Source organism: Scyliorhinus torazame, chromosome 12 (assembly GCF_047496885.1).
Source record: "Scyliorhinus torazame isolate Kashiwa2021f chromosome 12, sScyTor2.1, whole genome shotgun sequence".
Lineage (NCBI taxonomy): Eukaryota > Metazoa > Chordata > Chondrichthyes > Carcharhiniformes > Scyliorhinidae > Scyliorhinus > Scyliorhinus torazame.
The window spans coordinates 96,021,434-96,041,493 of record NC_092718.1 but is presented as its reverse complement, the minus strand read 5'-3'; the positions used below and the strand labels follow the sequence as shown (position 1 = coordinate 96,041,493).

The 20,060-nt window shown below is 55.9% G+C and overlaps 1 protein-coding gene across 2 annotated transcripts in view; it reads left to right on the top strand.

Moving 5' to 3' along the window:
* Window positions 1–1,952: 1,952 nt before the first annotated feature.
* Window positions 1,953–20,060, top strand: part of LOC140386577 (cell adhesion molecule CEACAM6-like) — a 64,635-nt gene continuing 46,527 nt past the window's right edge. For both annotated transcript variants that reach the window (XM_072469018.1, XM_072469017.1), the window contains exon 1: window positions 1,953–2,109. The gene's annotated coding sequence lies outside the window, so the exon portion shown is untranslated. The remainder of the gene's footprint in view (window positions 2,110–20,060) is intronic.

Here is a 20,060-nt window from a genome sequence, read left to right as displayed (position 1 = left end):
AAAGTGTTTGTATGGATTGTGTGTGGTTGTGAGTGTGAGTGCGTGTGTAGCCACCTAAAATGGCTGATTCCCTATTAATTTGGCCAAAACCCGATTTAAAATGGCTAACCGAAAAGGCTGATGGGAAAAGCAGCCAACAGGACACAAACGGACAGCTGCAGACAGAATAGCGTATTCGGCTCTGGGGAAGTCGGCCCAGATCGATACTCAGGACTATTAGCAGCACATCAACCCAGACATCTGCAGTTTAATCGGCTATCCCCGGGAACAATTGCAACATTATTAGCAATTGAATGCCGGGCCAGACCTGTCGGCGCCTGCAGTGGCCGAAACAAAGACAGGTGATCGACCACCCCCCGATCGAGGAATTGCCCCATTATTGGAGCATATCGAACCCAGTGATTGGGAACCAGTCAATCACTTGGGACTCAGGGTCAAGGGCTGCCCCGAGAGGCGGGAAGCCCCTGGGCCATATAAAGTGAGGGGCCAAGTTCAGATCTCTCTCTCTCTCCCTTCTTCGCCTGCTCGCGACCTTCGCAAGAACCTTCAACAAATAACCGTAAGTTTGACTCCAGCGATCGCTATCCAATAAAGACTCCTAGCCATCGACTGGTATCAGCCTTTTGAATCCCGCGGGCAAGATCCGATTTGATAAGCCATTCATTTCCCTGACCTGGTGGGCCCTTCCTAAAGTTAAGTATTGGCCAGTAGTGGTAGGTTTCGATATAGATAGTAGGTTTATTGTGTAAGCATTAATTGTTGTATATAATTAATGACCATTGATTTCAATCTTACTAAGCGGTGTGCTGACTTATTAATCATAACTCGAGCTTGAACCACGTGGCGGTATCAGAAAGATACCTGGCGACTCGTGAGCAAAGGTGACATAATCAGAGGTAATAAAACTAAGGCTAAAAAGAACAACAGTGAGTGTGTGAGAAAGTGTGCATGAGTTGTTGTGTAAGTGGCTGTGTGGGTGTGTGTGTGAATGTGTATGTGTCAATGTGTGTGAGTGAGTATGTGTTTGTGTGAAAGTGTATGAGTGTATTTGTGTATGTGAGAAAGTGTGTGCATGAGTTGTGTGAGTGGTTGTGTGAGTGTGAATGTGTGTGTGTGAGTGGCTGTGGTTGAATGTGTGTCAGTGTGTGAATGTGTGTGTGTTTGCGAGAGTTTGTGTGTGAGAATGTGTGTCTATGAGTGTCAGTGTCTGTGTGTGAGTATGAGTGAGTGTATGTCTGTGTATGTGTGTGACAATGTCTGTGTGTGTAAGAAAGTGTGCATGAGTTGTGTAAGTGGCTGTGTGTGTATGTATGTCTGTGTGAATGTGTGTGTGTGCAAGCATGTGTGTGTGAGTGTGTGAGAAAGAGTGAGTGGTTGTGTGTGTGTGAGAGAGAGATCTGGGAGAAGGTTCAGTGGGAGATTTAATCAAGGCCGTTCAAAATCATGAGGGGGGTTCAGATAAAGTAAAAAGGAGAAAGCTTTTCCAGTTGACAAGAGGGTGGGTAACCAGAGGGGACACAGATTGAAGAAAATCAGTAATAGAACAGGTGCCGGGGAGAGGGGGGGTGGGGGTTAGGGGCTGGCGATTAGGATAATTTTTTTTTACACTGAATTGTGGTCTGGAAGGTGCTCCCTGAACGGGCGGTGGAAGCAGATTCAAAAGGATAAATATTGGACGAGGAAAGTTTTGTAGGAACTGTGGAGGGATGAAGGGGAACAGTATTCAGTGCTGCGCTAATGAGTGGGGTCCACACGTCTGAATTAAGATTCCAAAATCAAAGTAAGCATGAGTGAGAAGATTATTGAAAGTTTCTAAGGGAACCTGTGGCTGTGCACCTAATACCTGACCTTTGTAAATGAACACCAGGATGGAGACTGCTTTGAAAGGGTGCGTGGCCCCTTTAAGGACTGTCGGGTGGCGTCTGCCTCCACCAGGAAGTTCCTAATTTTGAAAAATAAAGGTTGAATTTGGCCACGGGGAGCGACTTGACTTTTGGATCCTTGTGCGGTTTAACAATCCACCACTTCCTCCAGGGCTGTCCGAGCTGTCCACCTTCTGCCGAAGATATAGCACTGAGGTCCACGTTTGCGAAAAGAGGGGTTAGCCAGGTGAGCCTGCATCTGGTAACCGGTCTGACGGGATCCTGCATTTGTTTGTGCTTCAGTATCGGTCACATTCCATTTCTATTTTAAACAGAAACCACTGACTATAAATAGACTCGCACAGCACAGGAGGTGCCCGTTCGACCCATCGTGCCCTGTACCCGCTCTGTGCAAGATTTCTTAAATTAGTACCACTCTCTCGACTTCCAGCTCGTCCCCCCATAGTCCCTTAAACTTCTCTGGAGAACAATTCCAGCTTCTCCCGGCCTCTCTCTTTTAACCACACCCTCAGGAACGGATTCTCATGGACAGGGTGGAGAGGGGTCATCTGTTCCCCTTAGTTGAAGAGTCAGTTATGAGGGGACACAAGTTCATGGTGAGGGGCAGGAGGTCAAGGAGGGATTTGAAGAAAGATCTTTTTTTATCTAGTGGCTGGTGATGGCCTGGAATGCACTGCCTGGTAGGGTGGTAGAGGCGGGTTGCCTCACATCCTTTAAAACTGTTCCTGGATGAGCACTTGATTTGATTCGATCTGCGTGGGTTTCCTCCGGGTGCTTCGGTTTCCTCCCACAAGTCCCAAAAGATGTGCTGTTTGGTAATCTAGACATTCTGAATTCTCCCTCTGAGTACCCCAACAGGTGCCGGAATGTGGCAACTAGGGGCTTTTCACTGTAACTTCACAGTGGCAGTGGTTTATTGTCACATGTACCGAAGTACAGTGAAAAGTATTTTTCTGTGGCCAAGAGAACATGCACAGTACTTACATAGTAGACAAAAAAAGAATAATCGACAGAGTACATTGACAAATGGTACATCATCAAATAGTGATTGGTTACAGTGCGGAACAAGGGGCCAAACAAAGCAAATACATGAGCAAGAGCAGCATAGGACTTTGTGAACCGTATTCCTACAGGGAACAGATCTGAGGGAGAGTCATTGAGGGATCTAGTAGCTGTGGGGTAGAAGCTGTTCCTATATCTGGATGTGCGGGTCTTCAGACTTCTGTATCTTCTGCCGGATGGGAGGATCTGAAAGAGGGCAAAGCCTGGGTGGGAGGGGTCTCTAATAATGCTGTCTGCTTTCCTGAGGCAGCGGGAGGTGTATACAGAATCAATGTGAGGGTGACAAACCTGTATGATGCGTTGGGTTGAGTTCACCACACTCTGCAGTTTCTTGCGATCTTGGGCCGAGCAGTTGCCATACCAAGCTGTGATGCAGCCGGATAGGATGCTCGCTATGGCACATCTGCAGAGGTTTGTGAGAGTCGATGCAGACATGCCAAATTTCTTTAGCTTCCGTAGGAAGTAGAGACGTTGTTGGCCTTTCTTGACTGTTGCATCAACATGAGTGGACCAGGACAAAATGTTGGTGATGGTGACCTGCAGAAACTTAAAGCTATCGACCATCTCCACTTCGGAGCCATTGATGTAGACGTGCTATGCATCCTGAAGTCGATGATCAGTCCCTTGGTCTTTCCAACATTTAGAGAGAGGTTGTTTTCGGTACACCATGCAACCAAATGATCTATCTCCCCTCTGTAGTCTGGTTTGTCATTGTTTGAGATACGACCCACCACAGTTGTATCATTCCAAACTTATAAATTGAGTTGGAGTTAAATCTTGCCACACAGTAGAGGACTGAACACACATCTTTGAAGGTCCCAGGTGTTGAGGACTATAGTGGAGTAGGTGCTGTTGCTTATCCTGACAGATTGCGGTCTGTTGGTGAAGTCAAGGATCCAGCTCAACAGGGAGGGGTCAAGTCCAAGATTGCAGAGTTTGGTTATAAGTCTTGTCGAGATAATGGTGTTGAAAGAGGAGCTGCAGTCTAAAAACAGCAGTCTCACGTCGGTGACCTTGTTGTCAAGGTGTTCGAATGTTGATTGTAGAGCCAGGGAGTTAGCATCTGCTGTGGACCGAATGCAGTGATAGGCAAACTGCAGTGGATCGAGACCCTTTGGGAGGCTGCCGTTGATCCGCCTCATGACTAGCCGTTAAGGCAGGCTACCTTGTTCTTCTTTGGTACTGGTACTATGGTGGTCTTCTTGAAGGAGATGGGGCCCTCGGAGCGGAGAAGTGAGGTGTTGAAGATGTCTGCGAATAGGGGGCATGTCATAACATTCAAGACTAAGGGCCAAGTGCTGGCAAATAGAATTAGGTAAGTAGGTCGGGTGTTTTTCGCATGTCAGAGCAGACTCAATGGGTCGAAAGGCCTCTTCTACACTGTATTTTCTGTGGTTCCCTGTGATTCCATGATTCTCTGTGAACCTGGGGAATCTATTTTTTTTTAAATTTAGAATATCCAATTCATTTTTTACAATTAAGGGCCAATTTAGCATGGCCAATCCACCTATCCTGCATATTTTTTTTGGGTTGTGGGGCGAAACCCACGCAAACACGGGGAGAATGTGCCAACTCCACACGGACAGTGACCCAGAGCCAGGATCGAATCTGGGACTTCAGCGCCGTGAGGCAACCGTGCTAACCACTTGTGCCACCGTGCTGCCCGAACCTGCAAAATCTTCTCCTCTTCAAATCCTCAATAAGGTCCTTCCGAAAGCACGCAGCCCAGAATTTGACACACAGTCCTGTAACTGAGGGCCAATTAGAGATTGATAAGTGGTTCAGTAGTGACTTCCTTGTTTTCTGCTCCTTTGTTAACAAGACTAGAGAGTCCCCCTTTGTTTTTCAAACATGCTTTCCGATTTGTCATTCCATCTTCAAAGATTGTGCGCGTACGCTCTCTGTTCCTGCATTCCCTTTTGAAATTTAAAATTCCCTTCTCCCCGGCATATTGCATCTGAGGAGCCTTCAGGACAGTCCAAATCCAACACCCTGCTCCAAAAACTCCCCTCACCTCTCAGCAAATTGCACTTGCCGTCGGTCTGCATTTTTAACCTGTCTGTGTCTATTTACCACCCTCCTCATCATTTTCTCCTGGAGTCTGTTACCACCCTCCTCATTATCTCCTCCTGGAGTCTGTTACCACCCTCCTCATCATCTCTTCCTGGAACCTGTTACCACCCTCCTCATCATCTCTTCCTGGAACCTGTTACCAACCTCCTCATTATCTCCTCCTGGAGTCAGTTACCACCCTCCTCATCATCTCTTTCTGGAGTCAGTTACCACCCTCCTCATCATCTCCTCCTGGAGTCTGTTACCGCCCTCCTCATCATCTCCTCCTGGTGTCTGTTATCACCCTCCTCATCATCTCCTCCCTGGGATCTGTTACCATCCTCCTCATTATCTCCTGGCGTCCGTTACCACCCTCCTCATCACCTCCTCCTGGAATCTGATACCACCCTCCTCATCATCTCCTCCTGGAATGTTACCACACTCCTCAAAATCTCCTCCTGGAGTCTGTTATCACCCTCCTCGTCATCTCCTCCTGGAGCCTGTTATCATGTTCATCATCATCTCCTCCTGGAGCCTGTGACCACGCTCCTCATCATCTCCTCCTGGAGCTTGTGACCACCCTCCGCATCATCTCCTCCTGGAGTCTGTTACCACCCTCCTCGTCATCGCCTCCTGGAGCCTGTCATCATCCTCCTCCTCCTCTCCTCCTGGAACCTGTGACCACCCTCCTCATCATCTGCATTCCTGGGTTCCGTGTCATTCGCACACTTTGTAATTATGTCCCTGTAAGTCTCTCTTCCTCAAAGCACTTTCCCTAGTGCTAGGGAAGAGAGTTCAAACAGTCCATCAGAGGGTTAGTCTTAGTTCCTGGGTCTCGAGGACTGTCTTATTCCCCCAGCTGGCTACTCCACCTCAGAGGTGACAATGAACGTTGAGATTGTGTTGATATAAATCTTGGCTTTTGCTCCCTTGCTTTGGCCCAACTCGCTCTGGAACACGTCCTTGCATCTGCTCAAGACTTCCAGAAAGATGCTGTCTGAGATTTAAAACATTTCCAACCAGTTGAACTTGGATTTGACACAAACAATCTGTCCCCCATCATGTTTGCTCGATGTTCCTCAACAATGATCATCGGTAGGGCAGCACGGTGGCGCAGTGGTTAGCATTGCTGCCTCATGGTGCTGAGGTCCCGGGTTCGATCCCGGCCCTGGGTCACTGTCCGTGTGGAGTTTGCACATTCTCCCAGTGTCTGCGTGGGTTTTGTCCCCTGTGGTAGTATGCATTAGGGGTCATGTGGGACTGTGAAGCCGTGATGTCATTGGCTGACAGATCCCGGGTCCTGGTTGGACGTTGACCTCTAGCTCCGCCCTGAAGGCGGAGTATAAGTACCTGGAGTCCTCCCCCGCAGGCAGTCTACTACTGAACTGCGGGGGAACAGTCACGCTTAATAAAGCCTCATCGACTTCACTCTATTCGTCTCTCGGAGTCTTTGTGCGCTACAATTTATTAAGCGTGACTAAAGGACTATGGAGCTCAGGATCATCCCGGAATGCCTGAGGATCAGCCCCCACGCAGTGAACGCGGCAGCAGCCTTCAAGCACAGGCAGACTTGTTTCGAGGCCTACCTCAGAACGGCCACCGGCCGGGTCACAGAAGACCAAAAACTACAGGTCCTGCACTCGAGGTTAAGCACGGAGATTTTCTCTCTCATCGAAGACGCAGAGGATTTCCAGACGGCGTTCGCAGCACTAAAAAGTCTCTATGTTCGCCCAGTAAACCAGATCTATCAACTCGCAACGAGACGGCAAAGTCCCGGAGAATCGATAGATGAATTCTACGCCGCGCTACTAATTTTGGGACGAGCCTGCAGCTGCCCGCCGGTGAACGCAAATGAACACACGGACATGTTAATGCACGGTGCTTTTGTGGCAGGTATGAACTCCTCCCAAATCCGCCAAAGACTTCTAGAAAAAGAGTCGCTAGGACTCTCAGAGGCACGGGCCCTAGCAGCCTCCCTAGACGTGGCCGCCCGAAATACCCGCGCCTACGGCCCCGACCGCGCGGCAGCCCATTGGGCTCCGTACGTACCCGCCGCGACAAACCCACCCCCCCCCAGACACCCCACAGGCTTGCGCGGTCCAAACGCCAAGTCGCACCGGGGGTACCCGCTACTATTTCTGCGGCCAGGCGAAACACCCCCGGCAGCGCTGCCCGGCCCGCACAGCGATCTGTAAGAGCTGCGGGAAAAAGGGCCATTTCGCGGCTGTGTGCCGGTCCCGTGAGGTCGCCGCTGTCCCGGGAGAACAGGGAGCCCTGCACGCCGTTTACGCTCCCCAACCCCCCCCAGCGCCCCATGTACGACCCGCAGGCGCAGCCACTCTGGGTCCCGACCACCGCTGTCCCGGGAGAACAGGGAGCCCTGCGCGCCGTTTACGCTCCCCAACCCCCCCCCCCCCCCCCCCGCGCCCCATGTATGACCCGCCGGCACTACCACTTTGGGTCCCGGCCACCGCTGTCCCCAGACAAGAGGGAGTCCTGCGTGTTCCCAACGCTCCCCAACCCCCCCAGCGCCCCATGTGCGACCCGCAGACGCCGCCATTTTGGGTCCCGGCCACCACGAGGGGAGGAAGGGCGCCGCCATCTTGGACCACCCCAGACCAGTGCGACGCATGGGGATGCCATTTTGTCCACCCCCGCCGCCATCTTGTGACCCCCCAGCCATGTGCGATGCATGGGGGCAGCCATCTTGTTCACCCCCGACGCCATTTTGGACGGCAACAACGGACCCCAGTGTCGACGGCTCCACGCGGTTCGAAGAAGACGCTCAACCGCTACAACCACGTCTCGCTTCAATGACGCTGGACCAAGCTCGGCCCCGGACACTCCAGACGACGACGACAACGGTGCTGATAAACGGGCACGAGACACCATGCCTAGTCGACTCCGGGAGCACGGAGAGCTTTATCCACCCCGACACGGTAAGACGCTGTTCTTTGACCATCCATCCCAGCGCACAAAAGATTTCCCTAGCTGCAGGATCCCACTCCGTACAGATTAAAGGCTTCTGCATAGTTACCCTAACGGTGCAAGGGAGGGAGTTCAAAAACTACAGGCTCTACGTCCTTCCCCAACTCTGCGCCCCCACATTACTGGGATTAGACTTCCAGTGCAATCTACAGAGCCTAACCTTCAAATTTGGCGGCCCAATACCCCCACTCACTATCTGCGGCCTCGCAACCCTCAAGGTGCAACCCCCATCCTTGTTTGCAAACATCACCCCGGATTGCAAACCCGTCGCTACTAGGAGCAGACGGTACAGCGCCCAGGACCGGACCTTCATTCGGTCCGAAGTCCAGCGGCTACTAAAGGAAGGCATAATCCAGGCCAGCAATAGTCCCTGGAGAGCACAGGTGGTAGTAGTAAAGACAGGGGAGAAGCAAAGGATGGTCATAGACTATAGCCAGACCATCAACAGGTACACACAACTAGACGCGTACCCTCTCCCCCGCATATCCGACATGGTCAATCGGATTGCCCAATATAAGGTCTTCTCCACCGTGGACCTCAAGTCCGCCTACCATCAGCTCCCCATCCGCCCAAGTGACCGCAAGTACACAGCCTTCGAGGCAGACGGGCGATTATACCATTTCCTAAGGGTCCCATTTGGCGTCACAAACGGGGTCTCGGTCTTCCAACGAGAGATGGACCGAATGGTTGATCAACACGGGTTGCGGGCCACGTTCCCGTATCTCGACAATGTATCCATCTGCGGCCACGATCAGCAGGATCACGACGCCAACCTCCAAAAATTCCACCAGACCGCTAAAGCCTTGAACCTCACGTACAACGAGGACAAGTGCGTTTTTAGCACCAACCGGCTAGCCATCCTGGGCTACGTAGTGCGCAATGGGATAATAGGCCCCGACCCCGAACGTATGCACGCCCTCATGGAATTTCCCCTCCCGCACTGCTCAAAAGCCCTAAAACGCTGCCTGGGGTTCTTTTCATATTACGCCCAGTGGGTCCCCCAGTACGCAGACAAGGCCCGCCCCCTAATACAGACCACGACCTTCCCCCTGTCGACAGAGGCTTGCCAGGCCTTCAGCCGCATCAAAGCGGATATCGCAAAGGCCACGATGCGCGCCATCGACGAGTCCCTCCCCTTCCAGGTCGAGAGCGACGCCTCCGACGTAGCTCTAGCGGCCACCCTTAACCAAGCGGGCAGACCCGTGGCCTTTTTCTCCCGAACCCTCCACGCTTCAGAAATCCGCCACTCCTCAGTGGAAAAGGAAGCCCAAGCCATAGTGGAAGCTGTGCGACATTGGAGGCATTACCTGGCCGGCAGGAAATTCACTCTCCTCACGGACCAACGGTCGGTAGCCTTCATGTTCGATAATGCACAGCGGGGCAAAATCAAAAACGACAAGATCTTAAGGTGGAGGATCGAGCTCTCCACCTTCAACTACGAGATCTTGTATCGTCCCGGAAAGCTGAACGAGCCGTCCGATGCCCTATCCCGCGGCACATGTGCCAACGCACAAAATTAACCGCCTCCAAACCCTCCACGAGGACCTCTGCCACCCGGGGGTCACTCAGTTTTACCACTTTATCAAGTCCCGCAACCTCCCATACTCTTTAGAGGAGGTACGTACAGTCACAAGGAACTGCCACATCTGCGCAGAGTGCCATATTCACACTGTTCGGTTGCCCCGCATACGTCCACAGCGACAGGGGGTCCTCCTTCATGAGTGACGAGCTGCGCCAGTTCCTGCTCAGCAACGGTACAGCCTCGAGCAGGACGACCAGCTACAACCCCCGGGGGAACGGGCAAGTAGAGAGGGAGAACAGCACGGTCTGGAAGACCGTCCTACTGGCCCTACGGTCCAGGGACTGTGGTGTTGGGTGTTCTAACACACAGAAGAGCCAACACAGTTGCATATGGTACAACACTTGTTTATTTAAACTCACTATTTACAACTTGGTCTTTGCACTCTGCACGTGGGGGGCTCCCTGCTTGTGGTGTTTCAACAGCTCTTTCATGCTTCCTTCTCCCCAGACCTACTGACCTCCAGGTGTCGTGCTCGTGCTTTTTATGTGGTTGGTGTTCTTGTCTGTGATTGGTTGTGGTGTTGTGTACTCTGATTTGCCTGTTAGTGTGTCCATCATGATGTGTGTGTTTGAATATCATGACATCCCCCCTTTTTACAAAGATATGTGCCTACGTGGTAATAAATATGATCGTGACGTGAGTGCATCTAAGAGTGTGTGTGTGTCGTGTGCAGCATGTGTCTATGACGGAACTATGTACATGGGGCGATGTCGAGTGCGTCACATGAATCCAGTTGTACCATAACATAACAGAAATGCGAACGAGAGAAGAAGAAAAAAAATTTTGAACAGTTGTCCAGTCAGACGACATCTGGAACGATAAACAACAACAGGTTATCATGTAAAATTGTCCAACTTATTAAACATATGAACTGTATTATAAGTCCATTCTAATGGGTTTGCGACGAATTCGGGTTGACCGCCTTAAGGGTGGATCAAGAACCACCGGCTGCTGTGCAGGCATGGCCATGGGTGGCGATGGAAAGGGCGTGATGTGCGGCAGCTCCACAAAGTCATCCTCGGAAGCCTGTTGAGGATCTGGCGTGTTGTGTGGCTGTGAACGTGGAAGTCGGCGAAGGGCGCGCCGATTGCGGCGACGCACGGAACCATCCGGCATGCGAACCAGGAACGAGCGGGGAGCCACTTGTCGGAGGACTTCGGCCGGTGCTGACCAGCCACCATACGGTTGATGGACGCGTACTTTGTCTCCGGAGGACAGGGGGGGCAGGTCCGTCGCTCGTGTGTCGTACCGACCTTTCTGGCGATCACGCTGCAGTTGCATGTCCCGAAGAACCGCCTCATGGTCTGTTGTCGGTGCCAGGACGGAAGGTACCGTCGTCCTGAGGGAGCGACCCATTAGTAGCTGCGCTGGCGAGAGGCCCGTGGATAACGGGGCCGATCGATAGGCCAGCAAGGCAAGGTTAAAGTCCGATCCGGCATCAGCCGCCTTGCACAGGAGCCGCTTTGCGATGTGGACACCCTTTTCAGCCTTCCCGTTCGATTGTGGATGCAGAGGGCTGGATGTCACATGAGTGAAACCATATGCTGCGGCAAAGGACGACCATTCACGGCTGGCAAAACAAGGTCCATTGTCTGACATGACAGTCCTTGGAATGCCATGGCGAGCAAACGTTTCCTTGCAGGCCCCAATGACTGCGGACGACGTCAGATCATGGAGAGGCATGACTTCCGGGTAGTTTGAGAAGTAGTCTATAATAACAATGTAATCTCTGCCGAGCGCGTGAAATAGGTCAACACCCACCTTCGCCCAGGGGGACGTCACCATCTCGTGTGGTAGAAGTGTTTCCGGAGGTTGCGCCGGCTGAAACCTCTGACAGGTTGTGCAGTTGAGCACCATGTTGGCTATGTCTTCATTAATACCCGGCCAATATACCGCCGCCCGGGCCCTTCGTCTGCATTTTTCGACACCCAAGTGGCCTTCGTGTAGTTGACGAAGAATCATCTGGCGCACACTGTGTGGAATGACGATCCTATGCGATTTCATAAGGACCCCGTCTATATTGGTGAGATCATCTCGCACATTGTAAAACTGGGGGCACTGCCCTTTTAGCCACCCTTCCGTCATGTGGCGCATCACTCGCTGCAGCAGAGGGTCAGTCGCCGTCTCTGCGCGTATGTGGGCCAGACAAGGATCATCAGCTGGCATATTTGCTGCTGTCAGAGTCACGTGTGCCTCAATTTGACGCACGAACCCCTCCGCATCTGGTGGTGTGCTCACTGCTCGGGAAAGAGTGTCCGCCACTATGAGTTCCTTCCCCGGAGTGTAGATCAGTTCAAAATCGTACCTCCTGAGTTTGAGTAAGATGCGCTGGAGGCGAGGAGTCATGTCGTTCAGGTCTTTGTTAATGATGTTGACCAGGGGGCGGTGGTCAGTTTCGACCGTGAATCGTGGCAGGCCATACACATAGTCGTGGAACTTGTCCAGTCCAGTTAACAAGCCCAGGCATTCTTTTTCGATTTGCGCGTAGCGCTGTTCGGTAGGGGTCATGGCTCGTGAGGCATACGCAACCGGGGCCCATGATGACGTGCTGTCTTTTTGCAGGAGTACCGCTCCAATACCAGATTGGCTGGCGTCTGTTGAGATCTTTGTAGGGCGAGTCGCGTCAAAGAAGGCCAGCACTGGTGCCGTGACCAGTTTGTGCTTGAGCTCCTCCCATTCCTGCTGATGCGACTGGTGCCAGTTGAATTCCGTCGATTTTTTTACGAGATGGCGCATGTTTGTTGTATGAGAAGCCAGGTTGGGAATGAACTTCCCAAGGAAGTTGACCATGCCCAGGAATCTTAAGACAGCCTTCTTGTCAGCCGGTCGTGGCATGGCTGTGATGGCGCTAACCTTGTCTGCATCGGGACGGACCCCGGACCTTGAGATGTGGTCCCCGAGGAATTTCAGCTCCGTCTGGCCGAAAGCACACTTCGCACGGTTGAGACGCAGGCCATTTTGCCGTATGCGGGTGAAGACACGTCGAAGACGATGCATGTGTTCCTGCGGAGTGGTGGACCAAATGATGATATCGTCCACATATACACGTACCCCTTCGATGCCTTCCATCATCTGCTCCATAATGCGGTGGAATACTTCAGATGCCGAAATGATGCCGAATGGCATCCGGTTGTAGCAGAATCTGCCAAAAGGGGTGTTGAATGTGCATAGTCTTCGGCTGGCCGGGTCCAGTTGGATCTGCCAGAATCCTTTGGACGCATCCAATTTAGTGAATATGTTGGCTCGCGCCATCTCGCTGGTGAGGTCTTCTCGTTTTGGGATGGGATAGTGTTCCCGCATGATGTTGTTGTTCAGATCTTTTGGATCTATACATATACGGAGCTCGCCAGAGGGCTTCTTTACACAGACCATGGAGCTGACCCATGGCGTGGGCTCCGTGACCTTGGATAGGACCCCTTGGTCCTGAAGAATCTGCAGTTGTGCCTTGAGGCGGTCTTTGAGAGGCGCAGGAACCCTGCGAGGTGCGTGAACGACAGGGATGGCGTCCGGTCTGAGTCGAATCTTGTACGTGTGTGGCAATGTCCCCATGCCTTCAAAAACCTCCTGGTTGTGAGCGAGGAGGGAATGGAGATTCGCGTGGAACTCAGCATCCGGGAAGTCGGATATCTCATCTGGAGAGAGAGACATGATGCGCTGTACCAGGTGAAGGACCTTACACGCTTGTGCGCCCAGTAACGAGTCCTTTGATGAGCCCACAACTTCGAAGGGGAGTGTGGCCGTGTACCTCTTGTGAGTCACCTGTAGCTGGCAAGATCCTACGGACGGGATAACGTTCCCGTTATAGTCAACCATCTTAAGCCGGGATGGTGTGATGAGTGGTTTGACCTTCATGGCCTGGACTGCAGAGTAAGCAATCAGGTTGGCGGATGCGCCGGTGTCCAGACGGAAGGCGACGCGCGATCGGTTGACCGTCAGGGTGGCACACCACTCATCGTCTGGATTGATGGCATTGACCTTGTTGACATCAATGACGGCAACTCTGAAGTCATCCTGGTCATCTGCATCACTTAACTGGAAGTCTTGATGCGTGGGCTGGACGGTCCTGACTCGTGTGCGAGGTTGTCGAGGATGCGCCGGATCCATGGGTTGAGCCGCACGACAGCGGGCTGCGTAGTGGCCTATCATGGCACATCTGTTGCACTGTTGGTATTTTGCAGGACATTGCCCTTTTAAGTGTAGACCTCCACACTTGCTGCACGTCATGACGTCACGGCGTTCGTTGCGCCACTGCGCATGCGCAGTGCGATCTTGCGGTGGGCGCGCCTGCGCAGTGCGTCCCTCGTTGTGGCCGTTATTCTTGGCGCGCACCTGCGCGGGAGACCGCGAAAAGCGCGGGAAGCGGCCGCTGTCGTCCGGGCCGTGGGGCGGGAAGAAATCGACGGCCTGGATGCGTTCGACGTCGTGGGCGGCCTGGCTTGCCGATTCGACGGCTGGGGACCCCCTCCGTGCCAACTCGGACGCCTGAAATCGGGCAAAACGGCAGGTCGCATTTTCATGGAGGACACAGGCTTCCACAGCAGACGCTAAGGTGAGGCTCTTTATTTTAAGAAGCTGCTGGCGTAGGCCACTGGAGGCAACGCCAAAAACAATCTGGTCCCTGATCATGGACTCTGTGGTGGTGCCGTAACCGCAGGACTGCGCCAGAATCCGGAGGTGCGTCAAAAAGGGTTGAAAAAGCTCCTCCTTACCTTGCAGGCGTTGCTGAAAGATGTATCTTTCGAAAGTTTCGTTTACTTCAGTTTGAAAGTGCTGGTCCATTTTGAGGATGACCGTGTCATATTTGGCCTGGTTTTCGCCTTCCTCGAACACCAGTGAATTAAAGACATCATTTGGGTGGGGGCCTGCGTAGAAGAGGAGCATTGCAATCTTCGAATCATCCGAGACATTCTGTTTTTCGGTGGCACGGATGTACAGGTCAAATCGCTGCCTGTAGAGCTTCCAGTTGGTGCCTAGGTTCCCCGTGACTTGCATCGGCTGCGGTTTGCCGGTGTGGTCCATGTCCAGAATGGCAGGTTGGTAGGCAGGTATCGATCCACTCCTGTACCATGTGGTGTTGGGTGTTCTAACACACAGAAGAGCCAACACAGTTGCATATGGTACAACACTTGTTTATTTAAACTCACTATTTACAACTTGGTCTTTGCACTCTGCACGTGGGGGGCTCCCTGCTTGTGGTGTTTCAACAGCTCTTTCATGCTTCCTTCTCCCCAGACCTACTGACCTCCAGGTGTCGTGCTCGTGCTTTTTATGTGGTTGGTGTTCTTGTCTGTGATTGGTTGTGGTGTTGTGTACTCTGATTTGCCTGTTAGTGTGTCCATCATGATGTGTGTGTTTGAATATCATGACAGGGACCTCCCAGTTTCACGGTGGCAGGAGGTCCTCCCGGACACCCTCCACTCCATCCGGTCACTACTGTGTACTAGCACTAACCAAACGCCTCATGAGCGCCTCCTTGTCTTCCCCAGGAAGTCCTCCTCTGGAACGTCGCTGCCGACCTGGCTGGCGGCCTTTGTGTGCTACACCCCCACAATCCAAAGATGTGCAGGTTAGGTGGATTGGCCATGTAAAATTGCCCCTTAATTGGAAAAAATGAATTGGGTAATCTGAAGTTATTTTAAAAAAAATCATCGGTAACCAGGCATCTTGTTACTGATCGGACACAGGAGCTGATGGTTTTCTTATGTTCCCAAAATTTTCAGGCTCTTTCCCGCACCCCCCCCCCATAAAAGATATTTAAATGTTTGTTCATCCACAACTGTGGCCGACGCCCCTGTGTCAACCTCCATTTTTAGTCATCTTCCATTCACTGTGAGGACTCTCGCAATTGGGGCTCACTCCCATCATGTTTTATCTGTATGTTTCAGACTCCTCATCTGGATTCTTCACCCCTTTGTTCACTAATGCAGTGGTTTGATGCTTTTTCTTTGAATTGGCGTGTTCTGGTTGGCGTGGCAACGTGCTTGGCTATGGCCTTTCCTATTGCATCGAAAACAAATAAACTTTGCAGCAGTACCATTCCAGGGAGGTGATCTCCCCCTTTCTGATAACAGTCGTCTTGACACCTGGGCTGCAGCCCAATTTCTTTCCTGACGACTGACTATGATCCTGTCCCTGGGTTCATGGCTAAACTACCTCTGTGTCTGCTCACCTGGTTGTGCGCCTTGCAGCCATACCGCTCCACAACTGATTCATCTCGCCCACGCGCAGGCCTTGAAGCTCTGATATGCCCCTCTCAACAGGGACCGTCCCATAGTGCATTCGGGCTGGGGGGGGGGGGGGGGGGGGGGGGGGGGGGGGGGGGGGGGGGGAGAGGGGGGGTGGAGGGGGGGGGGAGGTTGGGGATCATTTTGGGGGGTTTGGAAGATCAGGACGCCATTTAAAAATTGTGTCCTGATCTCTCGCTACACTGGGGTGGTCCGGCGAGCAGAGCTCCACACTGTATAAAACAGGCTATGTGCCGCCTCGGCCATGTGTTCCCCAGGATTCTACGGTTGGGGGCCTCGCATCCTTCCACTGAAGCAGAATCCTTCGCCGGGCTACCAGGGACGCAAAGGCCAGAATACCGGCCTCTTTCACCTCCTGCACTCCCGGCTCACCCGACACCCCAAATATTGTGAGCTCCCAGCTAGGCCTAACCCTGGAATTCACTCCCCTTGACACCGTCCTTGCTACGCCCCTCCAGAATTCCTCCAACGCTGGACATGCCCAGAACATGTGGGTGTGGTTTGCTGGGCTCCCCGAACACCTCGGACATCTGTCCTCACTCCCAAAAAAACGGCTTAGCCTTGCCCAGGTCATGTGCACCCTGTGCAGCACCTTAAATTGTATCAGGCTGAGCCTCGCGCAAGAGGAGGAAGAGTTTGCCCTTCCCAGGGCATCCACCCACATACCCTCGTCGATCTCCTCCCCCAGCTCCTCCTCCCACTTACCTTTTAACTCCTCCGCCGAGGCCTCCTCCTCCTCCTGCATCACCCGATACGTTGCCGAGATCCTACCCTCTCCAACCCACACCCCGAACGCACCCAGTATGGACCCTGTGCGCCGGCAGCAGCGGAAACTCCACCACCCATCGCCTAACGAACGCCCTTACCTGCATATATCTGAAAGCATTTCCAGGGGCGAGCCTGAATTTCTCCTCCAGCTCCCCAAGGCTCACACAATTCCAGTCTATGAACAGGTCCCCCATCCTCCTAATACCTGCCCTGCGCCAACTCAGGAAACCCCATCCATTTTTCCCGGGGCAAACCGATGGTGCACCCAAATCGGGGACCATACCGAAGCCCCCACCTCCCCCCTGTGGCGTCTCCATTGCCCCCAGATTTTGAGGGTCGCCGCTACCACCGGGCACGTGGTGTAGCGCGTTGGAGGAAACGGCAGCGGTGCTGTCACCAGCGCCCCCAGGCTCGTGCCCACACAGGACGCCATCTTCTGCCTCTTCCACACCGCCCCCTCCCCCTCCATTACCCACTTCCGTATCATTGCCACATTGGCAGCCCAATAGTATCCACATAAGTTTGGCAACGCTAACCCCCCCCCGTCCCTGCTCCGCTCCAAGAACACCCTTCTCACCCTCGGGGTCTTCTTCGCCCAGACGAACCCCATAATACTCCTGTTAACCCGCTTAAAGAAGGCCTTAGGGATCAGGATGGGGAGGCACTGAAACAAAAATAAATACATCGGCAGTACCGTCATTTTAACCGACTGCACCCTACCCGCCAGGGAGAGCGGCAGCATATCCCACCTTTTGAACTCCTCCTCCATTTGCTCCACCAGCCTCGTTAAGTTGAGCTTATGCAAAGTCCCCCCAGCTCCTAGCCACCTGAACCCCAGGTATCTAAAGCTTCTTTCTGCCCTTTTTAGCGGAAGCTCACCAATCCCCCTTTCCTGGTCTCCCGGGTGCACCACGAACAGCTCGCTCTTCCCCATGTTGAGCTTATACCCGGAGAAATCCCCAAACTCCCCAAGGATCCGCATCACCTCCGGCAGGTCCACGTACTTCCTATAGAATTCCACCGGGAACCCATCTGGCCCCGGTGCCTTCCCCGCCTGCATGCTCCCCAGTCCCGTGACCAGTTCCTCCAACCCAACCGGCGCCCCCAGCCCCGCCACCTGCCCCTCCTCTACCCTCGGGAACCTCAGCGGTCCCAGAAAGCGAGCCCATCCCCCTCTCCTCCGATGGGGGCTCAGACCGATACAGTCCCTCGTAAAAGTCCCTGAAGACCCCATTAACACCCACCGCACTTCGCACCGTGCTCCCCCCTCCATTCCAAACTCCCCCGATCTCCCTCGCTGCCTCCCGCTTCCGAAGCTGGTGTGCCTGCATCCGGCTAGCCTTCTCTCCGTACTCGTACACCATCCCTTGCGCCTTCCTCCTTCCGCCACTGCACCTCCGCCTTCCTGGTGGTCAACAGGTGGTCAGCCGGATCAGGGGGCTCCCGCCCCCCACCCCCGCCGCGGATTAGCCATAACCCTTTCTAGGCCAGCCACGTGCCCGAACCCCCTGCACTTCCCGTTCCCCCCAGCGGCAGACCCCCGCTCCTGTCCGTCAACGGGCTCTCCCCTCCCCTCGACCCCACCCCCCCTTCCCCGACCCCACCCCCCCTTCCCCGACCCCCCTTCCCCCCCCACCTTCCCCCCCACCTTCCCCCCCCCACCCCCCCCCCACCTTCCCCTTCCCCCCCCCACCTTCCCCTTCCCCCCCCCACCTCCCCCTTCCCCCCCCACCTCCCCCTCCCCCCCCACCTCCCCCTTCCCCCCCCACCTCCCCCTTCCCCCCCCACCCCCCCCTTCCCCCCCCCCACCTCCCCCTTCCCCCCCCCCCAACCCCCCCTTCCCCCCCCCCAACCTCCCTCTTCCCCCCCCCTACCCCCCCTCTTCCCCCCACACCCCCCCTTCCCCCCTTCCCCCCCTTCCCCCCCCTTCCCCCCCCCTTCCCCCCCCTTCCCCCCCCCCTCCCCCCCCATCCCCCCCTCCCTCCCCCCTCCCCTCCCCCCCTTCCCTCCCCCTCCCCCCCCCCTTCCCCCCCTCCCCCCCCCCCCCCTCCCCCCTTCCCCTCCCCCCCTCCCTCCCTTCCCCCCCCCCTCCCTCCCTCCCTTCCCCCCACCCCCCCCTTCCCCCCCCCCCCCTCCCTCCCTTCCCCCCTCCCCCCTCCCTCCCTTCCCCCCTCTTCCCCCCTCCCTCCCTCCCTCCCCCCTCTTCCCCCCTCTTCCCCCCTCCCTCCCTTCCCCCCTCTTCCCCCCTCCCTCCCTCTTCCCCCCTCTTCCCCCCCTCCCTCCCTTCCCCCCTCTTCCCCCCCTCTTCCCCCCTCCCACCCTTCCCCCCTTCCCTCCCTCCCCCCCCTCCCCCCCTCCCCCCCCTTCCCCCCCTCCCCCCCTTCACCCCCCTTCCCCCCCTCCACCCCCCTTCCCCCCCCCACCCCCCTTCCCCCCCCCACCCCCCTTCCCCCCCCTCACCCCCCCTTCCCCCCCCTCACCCCCCTTCCCCCCCCTCCCCCCCCTTCCCCCCCCTCCCCCCCTTCCCTTCCCCCCTTCCCTCCCCTTCCCTCCCCCCCCTTCCCTCCCCTTCCCTCCCTCCCTTCCCTCCCCCCTCCCCTTCCCTCCCTCCCTTCCCCCCCTCCCCTTCCCTCCCTCCCCCCTCCCCTTCCCTCCCTCCCTCCCTCCCCCCCTCCCTCCCCCCCTCCCCTTCCCCCCCTCCCCTTCCCCCCTCCCCTTCCCCCCCACCCCTCCCTCCCTGCCCCCCCCCTTCCCCCCCATTCCCCCCCTCCCTCCTCCCCTTCCCCCCTCCCTCCCTCCTCCCCCCCTCCCTCCCCCCCTCCTCCCCTTCCCCCCCCTCCCCTTCCCCCCCCTCCCTCCCCTTCCCCCCCCCTCCCTCCCCTTCCCCCCCCTTTCCCCTCCCTCCCCCCCCTCCCTCCCCCCCTCCCTCCCCCCCCCCCCCCCCCTCCCCCCTCCCCCCCCCCCCTCCCCCTCCCCCCCCCCCCTCCCCCCCCCCCCTCCCCCCCCCCCTCCCCCCCCCTCCCCCCCCCTCCCCCTCCCCCCCCCTCCCTCCCCCCCCCCTCCCTCCCCCCCCCCCCTCCCTCCCCCCCCCCTCCCCCTCCCTCCCCCCCCCCCCCTCCCCCTCCCTCCCCCCCCCCTCCCCCTCCCTCCCCCCCCCCCCTCCCCCTCCCCCCCCTCCCCCCCCCCCCTCCCCCTCCCCCCCTCCCCTCCCCCCCCCTCCCCTCCCCCCCCCTCCCCCCCCCTCCCCCCCTTCCCCTCCCCCCCCCCCCTCCCCCTCCCCCCCCCCCTCCCCCCCTCCCCCCCCCTCCCCCCCCCTCCCCCTCCCCCTCCCCCCCCCTCCCCCCCCTCCCTCCCCCCCCCTCCCCCCTCCCCCCCTCCCTCCCCCCCTCCCTCCCCCCCCTCCCCCCCCTCCCCCCCCTCCCCCCCTCCCTCCCCCCCTCCCCCCCCTCCCTCCCCCCCTCCCTCCCCCCCCCTCCCCCT